This window comes from Phocoena phocoena, chromosome 1, assembly GCF_963924675.1.
Source record: "Phocoena phocoena chromosome 1, mPhoPho1.1, whole genome shotgun sequence".
Taxonomy (NCBI): domain Eukaryota; kingdom Metazoa; phylum Chordata; class Mammalia; order Artiodactyla; family Phocoenidae; genus Phocoena; species Phocoena phocoena.
The window spans coordinates 177,252,180-177,274,166 of NC_089219.1; positions in this window are offsets into that span (position 1 = coordinate 177,252,180).

The window sequence follows — 21,987 nt, forward strand, 5'->3', positions numbered from 1 at the left end:
GTATATATTCCCCCTTCTTATATGTTGTGTATCCTCACAGAAACGGTTGATAATTCTATATAAATAAACTGAAAGAGCTCCTAAGGTTGTCAGACAAAATACAGGACCAACAAGTTCAATTTAAATTTCAGATAAACAATACTTTTTTTTAGTATAAGTACTATATGGGACATAGTTAATACTAAAAAAAAAAAAAAAAAGTATATCTGTTATTGGAAATTCAAATTGAACTGGATGCCCTGTATTTTTATTTGATTTATCTGGCAACTCTATCCTAAGCATATGGTATATGCTTAGTATACCACACCAAAATTAGTATAACAAATGTTCACTTGAATTGCATGAATGATTCGCCCATGGGAATATCAGAATAGCTGTCAGAAGGCTAGAAAGAAACCTTCTTGGAGATCATGTGGAAGTTTTCATGATGAGGAGGAAGTCTCGTACCTCCTTCTCCCCATCTCCACTCCACCCCAGGGAACATGTTATCCTCCAGCCATTTTAGCCTGAGGCGCCGGCCTGAGTCACTAAAAATGAATTCAATTGGCTGTGTATCTCCCCCATTCCCCAAGGGAGTATTTATCATTGCTGTCATCCTCCTCTTTCCTCTCAATACTTCTTGGTAACAATCACAGCTGCTAATGTCAAAAAGGAACAAAAAAGGGCTTCCCTGGTGGCGCGGTGGTTGAGAGTCCGCCTGCCAATGCAGGGGACGCGGGTTCGTACCCCGGCAGAGAAGATCCCACATGCCGCGGAGCGGCTGGGCCCGTGAGCCATGGCCACTGTGCTCCGTAACGCGTACAGCAAAGAAAAAAAAAAAAAGGAACAACAACAAAAAAAAGGAACAAAAAAGATTCTGTTGTCATAAAAGTGCTTCTAACATTTTTTTTTATTACACACCATGGTGATATAACTCGCTTAAAAAGTAAGCTTTCAAACCATCATGAGAGGAAGGAAGGGCTGTTGAAACCCCAAAAAGACAAAAACAGAATGTTAAAACTGCAACTGATCCCATTCTGATTCTTTCAACAGCTTCTTTCCTCTTTCAAGCTCTGAGCTTAACATTTAAAGAAGTATTGGGGAGAGGAGTGGACAAAGGCTTAAGACAAAGTCTAAATCCACAAAACAGATGAATAAAAAGCAAGAAACAAACATTAAACAAATTAGTTGCTTTTAAGCACTGTCCCCTCTCCATGCCCTATAAAAAAATAATCATAAAATATATAAAACAAAAGTTATCTGTATTATTGCAAAGGTTTATTGTCAGTGTTTTTTTAGTGATTTTTCCAACTAACTAAATTGTATTGACAACAATAGTTTTAATAATAGCAAGATGATACTAGGAGATTTTAGGATAAAATAAGAATACTGTAGCTCTTAGGAGAATAGCTTTTATAATTAGATAGCTTGAAATCAAATATGGATTCTGCTTCTTTCTAGCTAGAGGATGATCAGATAAAGCTACTTAACCTTCTGAAGTTCTAGTTTGGTTTCCATTTGTAAATTGGTGTTATTAATGGCACCTCTTTTACAGGGGTCTGTGTAATGATTAGGTGAGACAACGTGTGCAAAGTTCTTGGAATAGGGCCCACCAAATAATTTGCTCTAAAATAATTACTGCTTATGATACAGCTCATTATTTCCTAATAATTTTATTTCATAAATTGTCACAAAGAAGCACATGAAGTTCTGTTTTGAGCCTGGTAAGGAATATTAAAGGAACATTGAACTTAAGGGACAGGAGCACACAGAGGAAAAAGATGGGTTCATTCATTCATTTATTCAGCAAAATGATACTGAGTACCTACCTACCATGGGGTAGGAGACTAAATTTACAAAGCTGAATAAAACATTCCCTTTCCTCAAAGACCACACAATCTAATGAGGGAAGCAGCTAGGGTGCAGGACATTTCTAGTGTGCTGAGTGCAGTGATGCAAATACTCATAGGGAGAGAGGCACCTACTTAAGGCCGGGCATGAACAGAGAAGGAGGCATCCTTGAGGACATATGTTTCTGTTCAGTCTTGAAAGATGTACATAAATTAATCAGATAAAGAAAGGAGGATAATTTAAAAGTGGATTTTTACAACATAACCACCACTTGGAGGTTCACTGTAGCATAGTACAGTATCTACAAGAGCCACAGGGAGCTACAGTGTAAAGTTTAATACAGGAGTGTCAGGATACTAATCTACAGTGGAAGCCACAGCCAGAGTGTGGAAGGTCTCATACAGCAGAGTTAGGTGTTTAGATTTTATCATGAAAGCAGTAAGGGACTATGGGAGGATTTTAATCAAGGGAGAGATATAATCAGATTTTTCCTATTTAAAAGACCACTCTAGAAGCATGAAAAAATTATACTGGAGGGAAATGTGTATAGAAGGAATAGATCACATCTGTTGCAGTAATCAAGGTGAGATTTTGATTAAGAAAATGGAAATTGATGTAGAAATAGAGAGGAAGGAAAGGAATCAAGAAATGTTTAGGAGTAGAACTGGAAGGTTTGGAGTGTAAGGATTGAGGAAAAGGAATAATCAACAGTGACTCCCAGTATCTGCTTTAGGACAACAGGTTAGAGTATGGGGGCTGGAAAAGGGGCAGGAAATCAAGCTTCTTTAAGCCATTAAGTAATTGATTACATCAGCCAGGGAATCTAATTGTGAATCATTTAACTGATGTTAGAACAACACTATTTTAATGTGTCTTTACATGTTAGGCTTTTAATTTTTTTCCAGAAATCTGCAAGTAGTGTATTCTGGTTTTAAAGTTCTTGGCAAATACACTGCTTATATTCAATTGGCCCTTTTTCATTTCTAAGGAGTTTCAAGTGAAAATATGTTCTTCCCTGTAATAAAGAGAAGAAAGCTTTCAGGGGAAGGAGACTCTTGTTAAATTTTGCCTTTTGTAGACAGCAAGGCATACGCCATAAACCTACACATATATGGAGCTACTCAAAAGAGAGAAATGCCCATATATTTCTAAAGCTTTTCACCCCAAAATGAAATGAAAGCAAGAGTCCTAGTAAAATTAGATTTAAATATGGAAATGGGGTCAAAACATACATGTGAAGAGAAAGCTGCACAGGAGGGAAGCAAGAGTAGAAAACATAAAATATAAATGAAATCTAATGAGTCTCCAAATGATTAAACTTAGGAGAGTCTTTTTCTCTGGGAAGTCTAACACTTACCATATCACATAAGTTTTATAATAACATCAACATTACTTATTAGAACAAGGATTTTTATGAGACACTGGTAGAGTATATTGGAATGGCAGATTAATGTGAAGTCCCAGTTTTCAGTAGCTTATAACTTTGGCAGTACATTTAATTTCAAATGGAACTTGGCATGATTTTACTATGTCAGACTTTAGTCCTTGCCAAGTTTGACAAACATCCAGTTCAGCTGTTTTGGGCTAATGTGAATGCCAAAGTAAAGACTTTTTTTTTTTTTTTTAGCGTTCAATTCAACAACATTTTTCATTATAAAAAGCAAAAATGAGTAAATGAGTGTTTATTGTCAGGCTCCTTAATTAATGTAAAACAATCCTCACACAAAGCAGAAATGCAAAGTGATTCAGTGAGCAAAGTAATGGACTGGGGACTCCACAGAGATAATTCCAGTTTTGCTACCAAGTCACTATATAAACTTGGAAAAGTAACCTTGCCTCTTTATGTCTCAGCTTATTCAACAGTAAAATTAGGAGATTAATACAAACCTGCATAATCATAATGAAAATGACAGTAAAGCAGTTTTCAAATTTGAACATATAATAACTTATCTTTTCAATATCCTTTCACTATAGGGATTTTTATGGAGATAAATTTTGGCATGCAACGATGACCTATCTAAAGGTGTACAAAAAGTGAATCTACTAATATATAAACTATACCATGGGAATTAATTAGGATCTTTGGAAAGCTATGTTTTTTTCTTTTGAGTCATTGGATATCATTTAGTGAATTAATGATTTGCTGCACTAATTTGGAAATTACTGCTTCATTACATAAAACAATGCCCAGGTGGCTTGAAGAGGTTAGTGCAGTGTACTCTGAAAAACAACTCATTTTCTGTTAAAGATAGTTCATGCAGTAGACAAAAAAAACCCAACTAGCTTGAGAAGTTAGTGAAAAGGACATAGTCTCTTTCTATGTGTAATGAGTGAAATCACTATTTTCTTGGTCACATTAAGGATTAGTAAGCTCTTTTAAATGGCACAGTCGACAGAATGACAGCTTGAATTGCCTCTTAGGTCAACCCAAAACACCAGAGTAATCCAATAACTTTAATTCCATAGATGTAGCAAAAGATTGTATCCAACAAATTTTCAGTCATGTTTGGATTGCACAGGGCCACACACACTGAAGAAAAAGACATTTAATTACATAATTACCTACAAATGTCTAGGTATTCACTATCATGTAAGAATAAACATGGAGAGGGACATCATCAAGATGGCAGAGGAGGAGACACTAGCCTCCATCTCCCAACAGAGATCAATAATTAGAAATTAGGCAACTATGCACAAACAAAAACAGCTCTGGGAGAGCTCTGGAGTCCATGTAAGAAACTTCAGCATTTCAGTGGTTCAAAAAACTTGAGGATAACTGCACAAAATAAGAAGGAAAAACAGCTTCATTTTGCCTGCATCATCCCATCTCCCAAGCTGGCATTGCTCAGTGCCAAGAGGGAACAACGCAGCTAGAAACAGTTCTCCTCATAGAGTAAGGAAGAATGGGCTGAGTGACCAGTTGCCCCAGCCTGTTGGAGCACCACAGAAAGGTCCTGCTTTCGTTTCACCCAACCAAGCGGATCAACAAAGCTGTGATATATAGTGATGGGAACAAAAAGGGAAAGCAGGGGCTACCAATATCAGCAATGGAGTATAAGCAAACACAGTTCCCAGTGACCTTGTTTATGATCTCAGCACCTTTACCACTGAAGAAACTGATGGCCAGAACAAACGCCATGAACCCTGCAGATTTTGCCAGCTTTTTGCCCCACAGGTTATTCGTGTTCCCTGACGCCAGCAGCCTGATTCCCTCCCTGCTTCCTTGCCCTCCTGACCCTGCCAGAGCCCAGGAACTATATTAGCAGCTGTCCCAGGCCTCTGCAGCTGCATGAGTGCAGGATGCCAGTCTAGATCCCCACAGTTGACCCCCCACTGCCATGCAGGCATGCAGAACTAGCCCTTCCAGCTGTGCACTTGCACACTGCTGGACTTAGGCCCATCACCAGCCTCCACTCTCATGCACTTGTGGCAAGACCCAGCACTGCCAGTAGTTTATGCTGACAGCCAGGGCCCCTACAGCAGTGAGTGAACCCACAGCTGGCACCAGCCTTTGCTGTTTGTTCTGGCCCCCAACACTACATGTGTATTTGCAATCAGCCTCTACCGCTACACAGGCACTTGCAGCTGGTTTCTGCAGCTGAGTGTATGCACACCACTGGCTCCAGCCACTAACGTGGCCTTCCCTGGTCCCTAGAACTCTAACAGCCTGTATAGTATCTTCAGACGCCCTGCAGCACTCACCAAGGACCAGGCAGTAGTCGATATTGTGGACCCCAATGCTCTAAGCCAATGAACCACAACACCTGGTGCTATCACATGCTCCCACACTTGATGCCCTGCACCACTAGACTCAGGGATCATACTATGCACCGGCATGCCCCCACCCACAGGTGAAAGTATTCCTTTATGGAAATCAGTCTATAGGGTCTGGAGGAGGTGACTGCTTCTTCAAATGTGCAGACACCTACACAAGGCTAGAGGGATCATGAAGAATCAGAGAAATATGACTAACCAAGGAAATACAGTAAACCTCCGGTAACTGGCTCCAAAGAAATGGAGATTCAAAAATTGCCTGACAAAAAATTCCAAATAATTGTTCAAAAGATGCTCAGAAAGCTACAAAAGAACACCAATAAATAATTGAACAATAACAAGGAAACAGTACGAAAACAAAATAAGAAGTTCAACAAAGAGGCATGAAAGAACCAAATAGAAATTTTGGAGCTGAAAAATACAACTGAAGTGAAGAATTCAGTAAAAAGCTTCAATATCAGACTGGACTAAGCTGAAGAAAGTATCAGTGAACTTGAAGATGGATGATTTGAAAGGTCAGAGGAATAAAAATATAAAAGAATAAAAAGTAATGAAGCAAGCCTATAAGTCTTATGCAACACCATTAAAAAGAAAAAAAAAAAATGTGTCACTGGATTCTGAGGGAGAAAGAGGTAAAAAGCTTATTTAAAGAAATAATGGCTGAGAACTTCCAAAACCTAGGGGAAGATTTGGACATCCAAGTTCATGAAGTTAATACATCACCCCAAGATTACAATCAAAAATTGTTTTCTCCAAGACACATTATAACAAAGCTGTCTGAAATCAAAGACCAAAAGAATTCTAATGCAGCAAAAGAAAAAAAAAAATGTCTCTAATACAAGGGAAGCCCCATAAAGCTATCAGTGGATTTCTCAGTAGAGACCTTGGCAGGCCAGGAGAGAATGGGATGATATATTCAGAGTGCTGAAAGAAAGAAACTGCCAACCAAGAATATTTCACCCAGCAAAGTTGTCATTTAAAAATGAAGGCAAGATAAAGACTTTCCCAAACAAACAGAAGCTGAGGAAATCCATTACCATCAGACCATCTCTATAAGAAATGCTGAAAAAGGGTTCTTCAAGCTGAAATAAAAGGATGCTAACTAGTAACATGAAAACATATGAACATTAACAGCACACTGGTAAAGTCAAGTATATAGTCAGATCACAATACTCTAATACTGTAATACAGTGGTGTGTTAATGATGGTGTGTTAATGGTGGTGTTTGCTAGTATAAAAGTTAAAGGACAAGAATATTAAAAATAAGTATAGCTACAATAATTTTTTAATGAATACACAATTCAAAAAGTTGCAAAGTATGACATCAAATACTTATAAATATATGGGAAGAAAATTAAAAGGTAGAGTTTTTGTATGCAATTTAAGCTAAATTGTTATCTGCTTTAAAAGACTGTTACTTCCATAAGATATTTCAAGTAAGTTTCAGGGTTACCACAAAATTAAAGCCTTCAGTAGATACACACAAACAGAAGGGAATCAAAGTATACCACTAAGAAAAGTCATCATTTACAAAGGATTACAGCAAGAGAGGAAGAAAGGAGCCACAAAACAGCCAGAAAACAATTAACAAGATGGTAGCTGTAAGTCTCTACCTATCAATAATTACTTTAAATGTAAATGAATTAAGTGATCCAACCAAAAGGGATAGAAGGACTGGATGGAAAAAAGAAAAAGCCCAACATAATGCTGCCTACAAGTACTCGCTTCAGCTTCAGCTTCAAAGACACACAGAGGATCAAAGTGAATGGGCAGAAAAAGAAATTTATGCAAATGGAAACCAAAAGAGAGCAGGAGTAGCTATACTTACATCAAACAAAACACACTTTAATTCAAAACCTGTAACAACAAGGTTATTCTATAATTGTAAAGGGGTCAATTCACTAAAAGGATGTAACAACTGTAAATATATATGCACCTAGCATCCTAACATTAGAGCACTAAATATATTAAGCACTAATAACAGATTTGAAGGATGTAACAGACAAAAATACAGTAATATAGGAGACTTCAATACCCACTTTTAACAATGTATAGATATTCAGACAGAAAATCCATAAAGCAACATTGAACTTGCACTATACTTTAGATCAAATTTGACTGAGAGACATATACAGAATATTCCATCCAACAGGAGTAGAATACATGGAACACTCTTCAGATAGAACATATCTTTGGTCACAAAAAAAGTCTCAGCAAATTTTAAAAGACTGAAATTTTACCAAGTATCTTTTCCAACCACAATAGTATGAAATTAGAAATAAATAACAAGAGGAAAACTGGAAAATTCATAAGTATGTGAAGATTAAACACTACACTCTTGAACAGCAAATGGGTCAAAGAAGAAATCAAAAGGGGAATTAAAAAATATATTGAAACAAACAAAAATGGAAACACAACATACCAAAACTTATGAGATTCAGCAAAAGCACTGTGAAGAGGAGAATCTGTAGTGATAAATGGCTACATTAAGAAAAATGAAATATATCAAATAAACAACCTAACTTTCACCTCAAGAAACAAGAAAAACAAGAATAAACTAAGCTCAAAGTTAGAAGAAGGAAAGAAATAATTAAGATCAGAGCAGAAATAAAATAGCAGAAAAAACCAGAAAAGGTCAACAAAACTAAGAGCTGGGGTTTTGAAAAGATAAACAAAATTGACAAACCTGGGGCTTTCCTGGTGGCATAGTGGTTAAGAATCCACCTGCCAGTGCAGGGGACACGGGGTTCAAACCCTGGTCTGGGAAGATCCCACATGCCATGGAGCAACTAAGCCCATGCACCACAACTACTGAGCCTGTGCTCTAGAGCCCGCGAGCCACAACTACTGAGCCCATGTGCCACAACTACTGAAGCCTGTGTGCCTAGAGCTCGTGCCCTGCAACAAGAGAAGCCACCGCAATGACAAGCCTGTGCACTGCAACGAAAAGTAGCCCCTGCTCGCCACAACTAGAGAAAGCCCGCATGCAGCAACGAAGACCCAACGCAGCCAAAAATAAATAAATAAAATAAATAAATTTATAAAAATTGACAAACCTTTATCGAGACTTACCAAGAAAAAAAGAGAGAGGACTCAAATGAAATTACAAATAATAAAGGACACATTACAACTGATAGCACAGAAATACAAAGAATCACACATGACTACTGTGAACAATTAAACACCAAAAAACTGAGCAGACTAGAAGAAATGGATAAACTCCTAGAAACATACAACCTACCAAAACTGAATCATGAAGGAATAGAAAATATGAGCAAACCAATAACAAGAAAGGAAACTGTCTCAGTAATCAAAAACTTCCCAACAAAGAAAAGTTCAGGACCAGATGGCTTCATAGGTGAATTCTACCAAATATTTAAAGAAGAATTAATGCCAATTCTTCACAAACTTTTCCAAAAAAATTAAAGAGGATGGAACCCTTCCAAACTCCTTTTATGAGGCTAGCATTACCCTGATACCAAAGCCAGATAGGGGAACATAAAAAGAAAACTATAAACCAAGAACCCTGATAAATACAGATGTAAAAATTCTCAACAAAATATTAGCAAATTCAACAACACATTAAAAGGATCATTCACCACGACCACACGGGATTTATCACTGGGATGCAAGGATGATTCAACATATATAAATTAATACATATGTTACACCACATTAATAGAATGAAAAACAAAAATCATATAATCGTCTCAGTAGATTCAGAAAAACACCATTTGACAAAAATATAACATCCTTTCATGATAAAAACTCTCAAGAAATTGGGTATAGAAGCAACATATCTCAACATAATAAAGGCCTCGCAGAAATTTAAAAAAGAAACAAAATGAATGACCTTGATGTTTACTGTTTCAACTTTAAATATTAGCCAGAGAGAAATTATTGGCCTTAAGGATAAATGTTAAATGGAGATAGTTTCTTTTCAAGCATTATAGAGGTTGTGAATTGTCCCATATAAAATATAATGAATGTGTAATATTTACATTATTAAAGTGAGGGAGGAAAACAAATCAGCAAAGCATAAATTAAACTTAAAATATAATCATATTAATAAAAAAGTACATTAAACTCCTAGAGTTTGTAATCTAACAACAAAGCATTTTTACATATTTTTATACTTCTATTCCAAGAACAGAGTCAGCACCCTAAAACAATACAAAAGCCCTCAGACAAATCTTTTAGATTCTCATTAAATTTTGGACTCAACGTATTACTACAACACTTTGTTGTTTATCTCTTAATCCATTATTGTTTAATAATCTTTCTTCACAGATGGTAACATGCAAATTATATTTTCCCAATGTAAATAGTGCTGGGAATGCAGATTTAAACCTGAATAAATCAGATTTGGTTTAGATGGCAATGACAACGAAGAGAAGGACACATGGAGATGCCAAACAAACTTCTTGTTTCATTCCACTCCTTATGGCCTTTTGGTTCCTAAGCAGGTGGGAAATCATCCAAACAGACTGTATCTCAGTATTAACTCAATCTTATCAACTGTTTACATTGAATTAAGAGTGGGTACTTGTCAATTCACATAATTACTTTAAGATGTCTATGCCTGCATCACTGTAAGTCAAAGGAAAACTGTCTGAACTTTGGCACAGTTATATGCTGTATTCAACAAAATCCCTCTTAATGAATGACTAACTCCTTTCCACTCTCAGGTGACATAGGTAACTCCCTTCCCATCATAATCTGGAATTCCTCCTCCTGAGTTATAGTACTACCAAAGAAAGTTATTCTCATTTAATTCAGTGATCACATCCAGATTATGCACATAATGGAAGGCTAGGATGCTAAGTACCTATTTAAAAAATTAAGAGGTAAGAGGAGGTTTTGGCAAACTCTTAGAACTAATGCTGCTATAAAAAAATATATGTAGTTCCTAAAACAGTTACTGTGTAAATATCCTAAACAGTATTAAAAAAAAGAATAGACTTGGCACTTCAACCCACATTTCCACTCAACTGACTCTTTCAAATATGGTCTGGGCTTAATGAACATTGGCAGGTGATTTTAAAGCTGATTTGGAAGCATGTTATGAGTTAGAAGCAGAAAACTATCTCCCCTTAATTTCCCAAACATATTTTCAGCATAATGACTGAGGTACTTTTTCTCCATATTATTTTTGGTGTTCAAGGAACATAAGATAAATATAATCAGAAAGAGACCCAGATAAAATATTTGACGGTGGTTTTCCAGACAGTTTTAAATGCAAAGAACCTATTTTCTACAGAATCAGCAGGTGTCAAATCAGGAAAACACCAGCAATAGATCTTCAATAATTCCAGTTAGATGGACCTAGGCAGGATAAGACAAGCAGGTATGAAGACTCAAAAATTAGAGAAACAGGCAAAAAATTGCTCAGGTCTGCAGGAGCTATAACCTAAGCAAATAATTATTATCAAACATGCAGAATGGCGGAAATCAAAGAGAGAACAACTGCATAAACACAGAACAGAGGAAAAAGAGATTTGATGTTAGATCAACATTCAAAGCCATGATGCTAAAACCTGTCATCAATTTAGTACATTTGGCAGGAAAGGGTGGTCATTTGAAAGGTACCAATTCTCAGACTTTACCACTGTAGATTTTGATTAATTGTTCTACAGTAGTATTGGATTTCGGTATTTTTTTAAGCTCCCTGGGTGATTTTAAATTGCAGCCAGGGTTAAGAAGCACTTGTCTAAAAGAAGATACATAACAAGAAAACGTGAAGCACAGAAAAAGCCAAAACTGTTTACAGATTGGTTATGGCTTTTCATATAAAAGGACATTGATAGATCCTTACTAAAAAATATACGATCTTTTGTGGCAATCCAACTTATTGGAATCTGTGATACTGTGATTTTTTTAGGTCTTCATCCCTATTTCTGGTACAGAGCTCCTAAAACCCTTGGAACTTCCTAAGTGATGAGAGAGATTAAGATATCTTTTTTCTTCATAACAAGCCCCTTTCAACCACAGAAGTTTATTGTTAACATTTGAGAAGCCCTTAAAGATGGAGGCTGAAGGCCAGTTGCCAGGGTAATAAGCCCTGTGACAGAATTTTCAGCCCTGCTCCACTCCCACCAGGTCTCTAGGGAAAGGAGAGGGACTGGGGGGTTCAATGAATCAATGACCAGTAACTTAACTAATCATGCCTATGTAATGACACTTCCATAAAACCCCAAAAGAAGGGGGTTTAGAGAGCTTTGGGGTTGGCCATGTGAGAGTAACCAGAGCAGGCCCAAGAAGGAATCGATCATGCTAAGAGTGCATCAGCACACCAAAACTCAGAACTAAGTTTCTATGCTGGGCTCTCCCAGAAAAGGAAGACCTTGTTCAACCAATCAGCACTTGCCTGCTCAGCACAAATTACCTGACTCAGAGCCAAGACTTCCTTTTGCTCCATGTAAGAAAAGTAACCCTGGTTTAACCCAATCAGCAAATGCCAGTATAACATCCTTGTTCCTGCTCACTTTGGTCAATAAAAATCTCTCACTTTGTATAGCTTTTTGGAACTCCTTTCTCTCTGCTAGTTTGGATGCTGCCTGATTCATGAATTGCTGAATAAAGGCCTATTACATCAGCAAATTGTCTGTGGAAAATTTTCTTTTAACAGTGAACATGTGGAAGTGCTGAAGAGGGCATGGAAGCTCGGTGCCCCTTCCCCATACCTTGCCCTATGCATTTCTTCCATCTGGCTGTTTCTGAGTTAAATCCTTTCATAATAAGCCAGTAATCTAATAAATAAACAGTTTTCCTGAGTTCTGTGAGCTGCTCCAGCAAAGTAATTAAACACAAGGAGGGGTTGTGGGAACCTCCAATTTGTAGCCAGTTGGTACCAAGTACAGGTAACAACCTGGTCTTTTGATTGGCATCTGAAGTGGGAGGGATCAGGCTAGTGGGACTGAGCTTTTAACCTGTGGGATCTGACACTACAGTGTCAGAACCAAATTACAGGATACTCAGCTGGTGTCCAGAGAGTTGGATAATTTCTTGGTAGGGGCGAAAACCCACACACTTCTGGTCACAGAGGTGTCAGAAGTTAAGTGCTGAGAGTAAAGTACAAACACAGAAGCGTTTATCCTTTATAGGGGTCTCCAAAACTATATCCCTTCTCTTTTTCCCCTAGTTGCCACACCCCAGGTGTGGCAGGATGCACAGAATCAAACTTGAAGTCCTCTTAAGGAGAGCTGTTGACCAGTAATTGTGACTTTTCAGTTCCTTATGGAACCATTGAGTTTTTCCAGTATTTCAGCTATACCCATACTCTAAGGCTACACAAAATAAATCTAATGTTTACCAATGAGATCAAATTTATATATGGTAAAAGTCACGGATCTTAATTCCACAGTTCAGAGAGATCTGATGGATGTATACACCAGTAATCACCGACACAATCAATATGCAGCACATTTCCATAATCTCAGATTTCACCACCTTCCATTGTACCACCTTCCATTCAGTCAACCTGCTCCATGGACAACTCACTTATTTCTGTCACCATAGATTAACTTTGCTTGTTCTCAAACAAGAAACCTATAATATATACTCTATGATGTCTGGATTCTTTCATGAACTTTCATGTTTTTAAAAATCATCTTTGTTGCTGTGTGTATCAGCAATTCATTCTTTCTGTAACTAAGCAGTATTCTATTGTATACGTACATCACAGTTTATCCATTCTCTTCTTGATGGACCTTTGACAATTTGTGGCTGTTATGAACAAAGCTGGTATAAACCTTCTTCGATAAGTCATTTTGTGGGCTTATGCTCAATGTTCACTTGGGTAAAATGAAAAGGAATTAAACTACTGAGCATAGGTAGGTGAATATTTAACTAAGAAATTTCCAAAAAGCTTTCCAAAGGAATTTACCACTTTATACCCCAGCAATGGCAGAGAAATGTCTCAGTTGCTCCACAACATCACCAACATTTGCTGCTATCAGTCTTTTTAATTTTAGCCATTCTAGTCAGTGAAAATAGTTTTTCACTGGTTTTACTTTGCTGTCCTTTTTGACCAATGATGAAGAGCAGAGCTTCTAAAAATGTGATTCCTGGACTAGCAGTATCAGCATCATTAAGAAACACGTTAGAAATACAAATTTTATACTCCCTCCCAGACTTAATGTATCCAGGGCTTCCCTGGTGGCGCAGTGGTTGAAAGTCTGCCTGCCGACGCAAGGGACACGGGTTCGTGTCCTGGTCTGGGAAGATCCCACATGCCGCGGAGCGGCTGGGCCCGTGAGCCATGGCTGCTGAGCCTGTGCGTCCGGAGCCTGTGCTCTGCAACGGGAGAGGCCACAGCAGTGAGAGGCCTGCGTACCGCAAAAAAATAAATAAATAAAAATAAATAAATAAAATAAAAAAATAAAATTATCATACTGTAAATAACAGAACCAGAATTTGATCCCCAAATGTCTTACTCTCTATTATAGCAAACTGTCCATTAGGAGATAGTGCTGGATAGCAAAACCAGAAACTGTCCCTCTACCACCACCAAACACACTCACCTGTAGGACCAGCCACGTAACTTACACAGCTCAGTGCTAAATGAAATGACGGGCCCCTTGTTCAAAAATGAATAATTGCAAGACAGCAATATCAGAGCACAAAACGAAGTTCAAGGACCTTCTAGGCATGGGGCTGTGTAACTGAAGCTGGCCCTGCTCCCACATCATCCACTTGGGAATCCACTCTTTTTCTACTGCGGAATATCAATTTTCCATGCATTTTTCAACTCCGTCTTCAGAGATTTTCCATTTCCTTATGTTAGTTTCTGGTATTTACTAACTTTGTACATGCTCCCTGTATTAGGTTAGGCACACGGTTCTTCTAACTTGATATGTTTCCCATCTTTCTTGCCTCATGAATTCCCATTAATTTCCCCTATTTTTTTCAAATAACCAAATATCTGAAGGACCCCCAGCACTTCAGGAAAATAAATGTATCACCTTTGTTGTATTTCGCATAAAGTGAATTAGACCTGTCCAAATCTGGAGCTATTACACAAACCTTGCCCCATGTACATGGATCCGTATAAAACTGTACTAATGTGCAAATAGTGGTTTATTTCAAACTCCTGCTAATTCTGTGGAATATATCTCTCAATTACTTCACCATAAATTTCATAATAACTTTTTGGGGAAGAAAAACACGTTATTTTTTATCTTTGGTAATCAATAATTGCATACTTTTTAATCACATAATTATCTACAACTTTTCCCTTCTACCATCACAATAAAAGTTTAAACCAAAGACATCTTAACAGTTTAGAACCTAATCATTCAGCTGAATCACTACGGGGCTCAGTGGTTTTGCACTGCATAATTTTGAAAAGCAGCTTTTCATAAAGTGCATGCATGCTATTGGAATAGTTTAGCAGCTTCAGAATCGACTATGTAATTTTGAGGCAGAAAAATAAAAACAGGGTTTTATCTGTACTTCCTGCTTGGCTAAATTTATAGTATAATGCTTTTTTCTTGAATTATTTTACATTGTTGCAATTTATAAATCTATTAATAAATAGCATCCTTTTCTCTGCTTGAGTTCTGACCCAACTGAGATAAAAACAACAAAATTAATGCAACACAAAATAACCCTTTATAATGAAAAAGGCTAGGCTGGAGTATATGACATATAATTCTGATCAAGTCATCCTCCTCTATCCTAGAGTCATGCAGATTGGCTGACATATCTCCAGAGCAAGGCTTGACATGGGGGTTTCCAGTTATCTAATGCTCTGTAAGAATATTACCCCAAAACTTTGTCAAGTGAAACAATAAATTAGTATGGTCACAGAAGACAGGTTTTGGTTCTTTTAACCCAATGGATCTATCCATCTAGAGTTGTAGTCTACACTCCCATCACCTGGGAAATGAGATAAACAGTTTTTTACAAAGTCTTGCACCAATGTTATGACTACTCCTCTAATGCCAATCTTTTTCTCTTTGGGAATTCTCCTGGGACTACTGATGGACAGACCAGATTTACTACCAAATGTCCCTGAAATAAGTCAGAATTAAAAAAAAAAAAAAAAAAGACAAAACTCCAAGCCACTCTATTTTATTACTTACCCCACATTTTTATATTCCCTGTAGTCTAATACAATTCAGTATATATTCTGTAAGGAGATCAAATGACAAGATTAAGATTCTCCAATAACAAAACCTCACCTTAGGGGCTTCCCTGGTGGCACAGTGGTTGCGAGTCCGCCTGCCAATGCAGCGGACACGGGTTCGTGCCCCGGTCCGGGAAGATCCCACATGCCACGGAGCGGCTGGGCCCGTGAGCCATGGCCGCTGAGCCCGCACGTCTGGAGCCTGTGCTCCGCAACGGGAGAGGCCACAGCAGTGAGAGGCCCACGTACCGCAAAAAAAAAAAAAAAAAACCTCTCCTTGATAGAGATGGTCAAAATTTACATGTAAACCTACTCCCATTATCAAATTCCATTCTCTCTGATACTCATAACCTCTCCCTAGCCCTTACTCTACCCTGGAGGTGGAGAAAGAAAAATCCACAAATCAAACTACTTTATAAGCTGGAGTCTAAAATAATTAGCAAAATCAAAATCTCCTTCCCCCATGAGTTAAATCTCCAAAGAAATTAAAGCCAAAAATACCCTCTTCCATTTCACACTTTACTCAGTTTTAGCCAGAAGACTCTCAATGTTTATGTAGACTTGTTAGGCTATCTCTCACCAGAAAAAGATTTATTATGAAATTTTTATGGCCTCACAAAATGAATTAATTTCATGTCATGTTTCTGATGTACCTCACTTTTAAAGAACACTTAAAGATGACAGCATATGCAAAATTAATATAGAATTAGTCCAATATTCACCAAATTTAAAAGCAAGCCAACCTTTTTCCTTAAAGCAGTTCCTCAAGCAAAATTATGTTCCTATAATTTAGTACCTAGTGTTGCCAAAGAGCACAGTAGAAACTTGGTAGTTTCTGAGGGAAAGAGGCTTAGGAGCATAAAGTATCAGATCAAGCCCCTCCAGGATGTTTTCAGACTATGATACTTGTGAACATAAATTCAACTGGGAGAAATATCCTAGCAGAATTTTAATTCTGCCAATGTGCAAAACCATCTCTAGAAGGAAAAACCTAATTTTGCATAATGTTTTCTCCCTAAGTGATTGAATGTTGATGACTTCTTGCAAAGCTTAAAAATATAGAATCATGGCAGACCTTGTCATCAGGTCTTAGGACAGCTTCCCTATAAGCACAGCCTGAGATGTGGATTCTTGCCCCAGGGATTGAGTTGAGGGTACACTGTCTGGTAAAACCTGTAAGGGGATGGGGAAGTTGGGAAAGGAAGCTTCCTAGTTAGGAAGCTAGGAAAAGTTATGGGTTTAGCTGAAGTTTAGGCTTAGCTTGACCCAGTGGGGTGTCCTGGAGTGTAATGGCACTGAGGTACACCTGGGGGCTACAGCGGCAGATACTCTCAGGAGCAAGGGAATCTGGTAAAAGGGGTCTGGATGGGGCACCGAAAGCATCCATCTCAAATGCAAGTTAGAAGCTTAAAAGAACAGAGTTTCTGCTGATTAAAGCCATGTTCCATAAACAGCAATTATCCATGAAGCAGATCATCATTTTGATTTTGCAAATCTGTCGAAGCTATCACTGAACACCTTAAAAATTTGATAGCATATTTGGAATTTTATTTTCTATCAAATGAAGATACATGAATAGGAAATTAATGAATCCAGAATCCATTTCATCTACCAGGAGATAATTGAAATATAACTGTAACTTTGCAGAATAAATTTTTGGACCTGGCTACTATGGAAGGACTGGAGATAAATTTTAAAAGTATAACATTACTTGCTTCTTCTTGAATAAAATTTAAAATGAATATCAAACCTTGCTGAAATTGCTTTAAAATCTCTTCTTCTGTTCCTATTAATATACTTATGTATATTAAGTATATGTGAAACTGGTTTCTGCACTATGAGAATTGAAAGCAAAGAGAATGAAAAACAAAACATAGAACCGGTTTAGATATCATTGTCTCCATAAGTATCATTCATTCAACCTATATTAGATAAGTTAACAAGCAAAAAGAAAAAGAAGTTCATTTGTAGCTATAAAACTTTTAAATATTGATATACATAGATTGGCTCCAAGAGTGATTTCAGGTGCTTAATACGTGAATCACTATTTCACATGTAAGTTTTGTTGATTCACAACTGAAGAACAAAGTTAGGACTATAGGAGAGATTTTCTATACTAATAACATATACAAATATTTTCAATGAATAATGCATTTAAATTTGTAATTATTTATTTTTCACTGTTTTATGCCTGTTCAGATTAGATTTATTGGGGTGCATATATACTTTTTTCTGTTGTAAAGAATAATAAAAATGTTGAGTCTTGTATTTTATATGAATTTTCATTCAATTTTTTTAAATAGTTTAATTTGTATTATATTTTACAAAACTGTCAGTCCAAGATGACTTTGTACTTAAAAAAAAAAAAAGAACAAAAGCAAAAAAAACGCTCTTTCACCAAAGCTAGTTTGAGAAGCACTGCTCAATAGGGTATGTGATAATCAGCTGCCTTGAAGTTAAAAAGCAACTCTTTGCTTCAGCTGTGCCTGTAAAGTTCAAGATCCAGCTGCAGCAGCTTGTACTCTGAAACTGTCCAAATCTGACAAAAAAAACTATGCTTTTGCTTTAGGCCAGCACCAGGCTAAACTCCTCCCACCCTGGTAGTAAGCAGCCAGCTAAGATCCACCCACCACCACCAACAAGGAATGTACCTTTCCTGACGCCCCACTGACCTTCATGCTTTAGCTGAAGCTTGCAAATCCTGGGGTCAGTACTGAGAACAGCATAACCTTTTCTGAGAAAGCTATTTTTTCTTTTACCTCTCATCTCAAAAGCCCACTCCTCACTCTAAACTGGTTATCCTATTTTTCTTTTTCTCTGAAAAAAATTAAAGGAATCAGAAAAGAACATCTTTATCTTTCCACCACAAATCCACAAACCCATCTTTTTTTCTCTTCTAAAAGGATGAACTTTTTCTGAGGCCAACTCTCTTTGTATATAAAAAAATTCCACCTGTTTTCTCCTCTCAATCACATTTTGTTATAATGATGCCTTTGTCTCTTGGCTCTTCAGTTCTCCTCACTCTACTGGATCATTTACACATGTGCTATCATGCTTCACTCCTTAATATGGCTCCTCTCTTCCTCTTCCTCCAGCTCAGCCCCCATTTCCCTGCTCCATCTTCTCTAAAACCAAATTAGATTCAGCTTTTCTCCCCACCATTCCCAAGTCACTGCCTCTGTTGATGGCCTTTATCTAACTAAAGTCAATGCTTTACTCTTGGCTCTCATTCTATCTGACCTAGAAGACCACTGATTCCTTTTCTTGAAGCATTTTCTTTACTTGGAATTTAAGACTTGCCAATCTTTTAGTTTTCATTCTACCTCACTGACACCTCCTTTTTAAACTTCTTTGCCAGATTCTCCAGACATCTTTCTAAATGTTGGAATGCCCCAGAGTTCTGTCTTTGGCCCTTTTCTGTTCCCTAGCTGTGTACAATGCCTAAGTGAACTTAACTGGTCCTGTAACTTTAAATATCTTCCATTTCTTGATGGCTCCTTAATTTATACCACCAACAGTGCCCTTACCCCTAAAATCCAGACTTGTACAGACAACAACTTAATTAACATCTCCACTTGAATGTCTTTTAACATCTCACACTTGATATGTGCAAATTGAACACCTGGATCCCAGTCTTCCAAATCACTTGATCTCAGCCAGAGTTTCTCATTTAATTAACTGGTGCTGCAATTCGCCCAGTGGTTCTGGCCAACAATTGTGGAGTTACATTTGATTGATCTCTTTCTCTCACAACCTAGTGAAGTGTAGGTAGAAGCTATGAACATCACCTACAGGCCTGGATCATTAAAAACAGAAGCAGGATTTTCTACTCTCTTTCCTTCCCTATTGAGCCAAGCTGGAGGCACTGTACACTGAGGCCTTGGAGTGTCACAGAGACATTTGAAGGCAACTAGATCCATGAAAAACAACTTGGATGAAAACGTTCCATGCGGGTCATCCAATAAAACAAACATTAGGCTCTTGTGTGAAAGAGAAACACACATGTGTTGAGTTAAACTACTGAAATTTTGGAGTTGTTTGTTACAACAGTGGCCTGTTCTTACTAATACAGAAGTTCCAACCTAGAAGGATGGTATTATCAACAAAACCAAAACTGATCATGTGCTGCTACTGATTTAGTGGTTAGGAAGCAGGAGGCAAAGGAACTTAAAAAAGCAAGCTTGAAGCCTGGTGAGTCATATTATTTTGTGGCAAAACATTTAGTAAACATTCACCTGCAGCAACTTGAAATGAGGACCAAATACTTACTGAGCCAATAATTTTAAGGTAGTGCCTAGAAGGAGTCAGAGTGATACCATCCATCGGCTATTATGAGCTGCTTTTTAAAAGACATTACAAGAAAGGGAGCTGCCAATTAAAAAAGCAGCTGATTTTCAGGGAGAGAGCAAAGGGAATGGAGAAAGTCCACCAATCAAGGGCATTATAGGTATGGAAAAGCTAATTGCTCTGGACCATAAATAGTAAGAGACAGAGCCAAAAAAAAAAAAAAACACTTGAGAAACAAAAGTCCAAGAAAGCTTTCAAATTAAACTAAGTGACTCAGTTTTGCAGAAAAAAAATCAGATTAAGAATATTACCAAAGACTCTTAGCGTCTGTAGCCTCAAGGTAGCTGTAGTTAATCAGAGAGCATGTGGATGGAGATAATAAAGGAGAAAGTCAAGCTTGGGAAATCCTTTTAGGTACATATTTGTGTTTATTGCCACATGGAACTGTCTAGAAGCAAACAGATAAAAAGCTTCCTAAGTTTTTGAGGAAATTGTATTGCCAAAGAAACTGCAAGCCTAGTCTAAAAATAGTCTATGACTACTTGCTGTCTTAAACCCTCTACTGAAATAACCCAAGGGTATTTGATGAGTCTCTGACAAGAAGCAGTGCCACAGCTATATTTCCCCAAAGAGGACATACTCTCTCTCATCCATATTAGCTTTGGCCATGGAGGATAACAGAAAAGCACTTTCTTTTTTTTTTCCGGTACGCGGGCCTCTCACTGTTGTGGCCTCTCCCATTGCGGAGCACAGACTCCGGACGCGCAGGCTCAGCGGCCATGGCTCATGGGCCCAGCCGCTCCGCGGCATGTGGGATCTTCCCGGACCGGGGCATGAACCCGTGTCCCCCGCATCGGCAGGCGGACTCTCAACCACTGCGCCACCAGGGAAGCCCCAGAAAAGTACTTTCTAAAGAGCAGAGGAAGGAACCATGAAAAATTTTAAGGGAGTGTTATTAGAGAACAAAATCAGAGTTAACAGGACCTTTTTCTTACCCCCAGTTAGGAGGTTTTCATAATGTGTGCCCAGTAGACTCTAGTAACTGCTACATTCTAGGGTAGTGACTGCTCTGGATGGTCCATTCTGATACTGGGCAACTTTTATTGTAATTATCATGTCCTCACTTTATCATGATATACTGGGTATGGAAATGCATATAACTTTTAATAACATGTATTTTCAGTTCATACCACAAGCAACAGCTAGATCAGCCAGAAATAACTGCTCATCACCTGGAGCACATGGGCCAGCAACTGATAGGACTATTGGATAGGATTTTTTAATTACCTGACTTAGGAAGAAGGAGATGTGTCATATGTACACAGGAGGAGTGCAACGGATATTTGGTGGCCAAACTGGCACATAGTGGCAGAGACTGGCAAGATTTTAAATCTTTTACCTCTTTTTCCTGAGCACTTAGCTTGACTGTATATCACAGTTTTGCTTGCTGCAGTGATGAGATTGAGTTCTGACCAATGGAATAAAGGTGGAAGTAACACGTACCCTTCTAGGTCTGACTCAAAACATATATCCCAGGAGATCCCCTTTCTCTCTTTCTCTGTCAGGGGCTGCAAGCAAAGGGTTCTAAGGTTATTTGACAAAATCAAAAGATGGAAGGAACTTAAAGTACTACTTGACAAACAGAAACTGAAGACAATAAGCTCTTCATGTCCAGAAGACTTGCCTAATCAGAAACTGGGCTACTACTGGAATAAGAAATAAAGTGTTATTATGTTTGCCATTGAAATGCTGTATTTATTTGTTATGGCAGATAACTTTCTCCACTAATAGAGTAGGTATTATTACTTGTTATTATTACTTTATACTTCATTTATTATATTTTCAACCACCACTTGACTAGAAGTTACTTGAGGGCAAGACAGAGGCTTAGTACTTACTCTGATGACTCATTAAACTTTCTTCCAAAACACATTCACTGGGACCTAACCTCTTAAAGCAATGACATA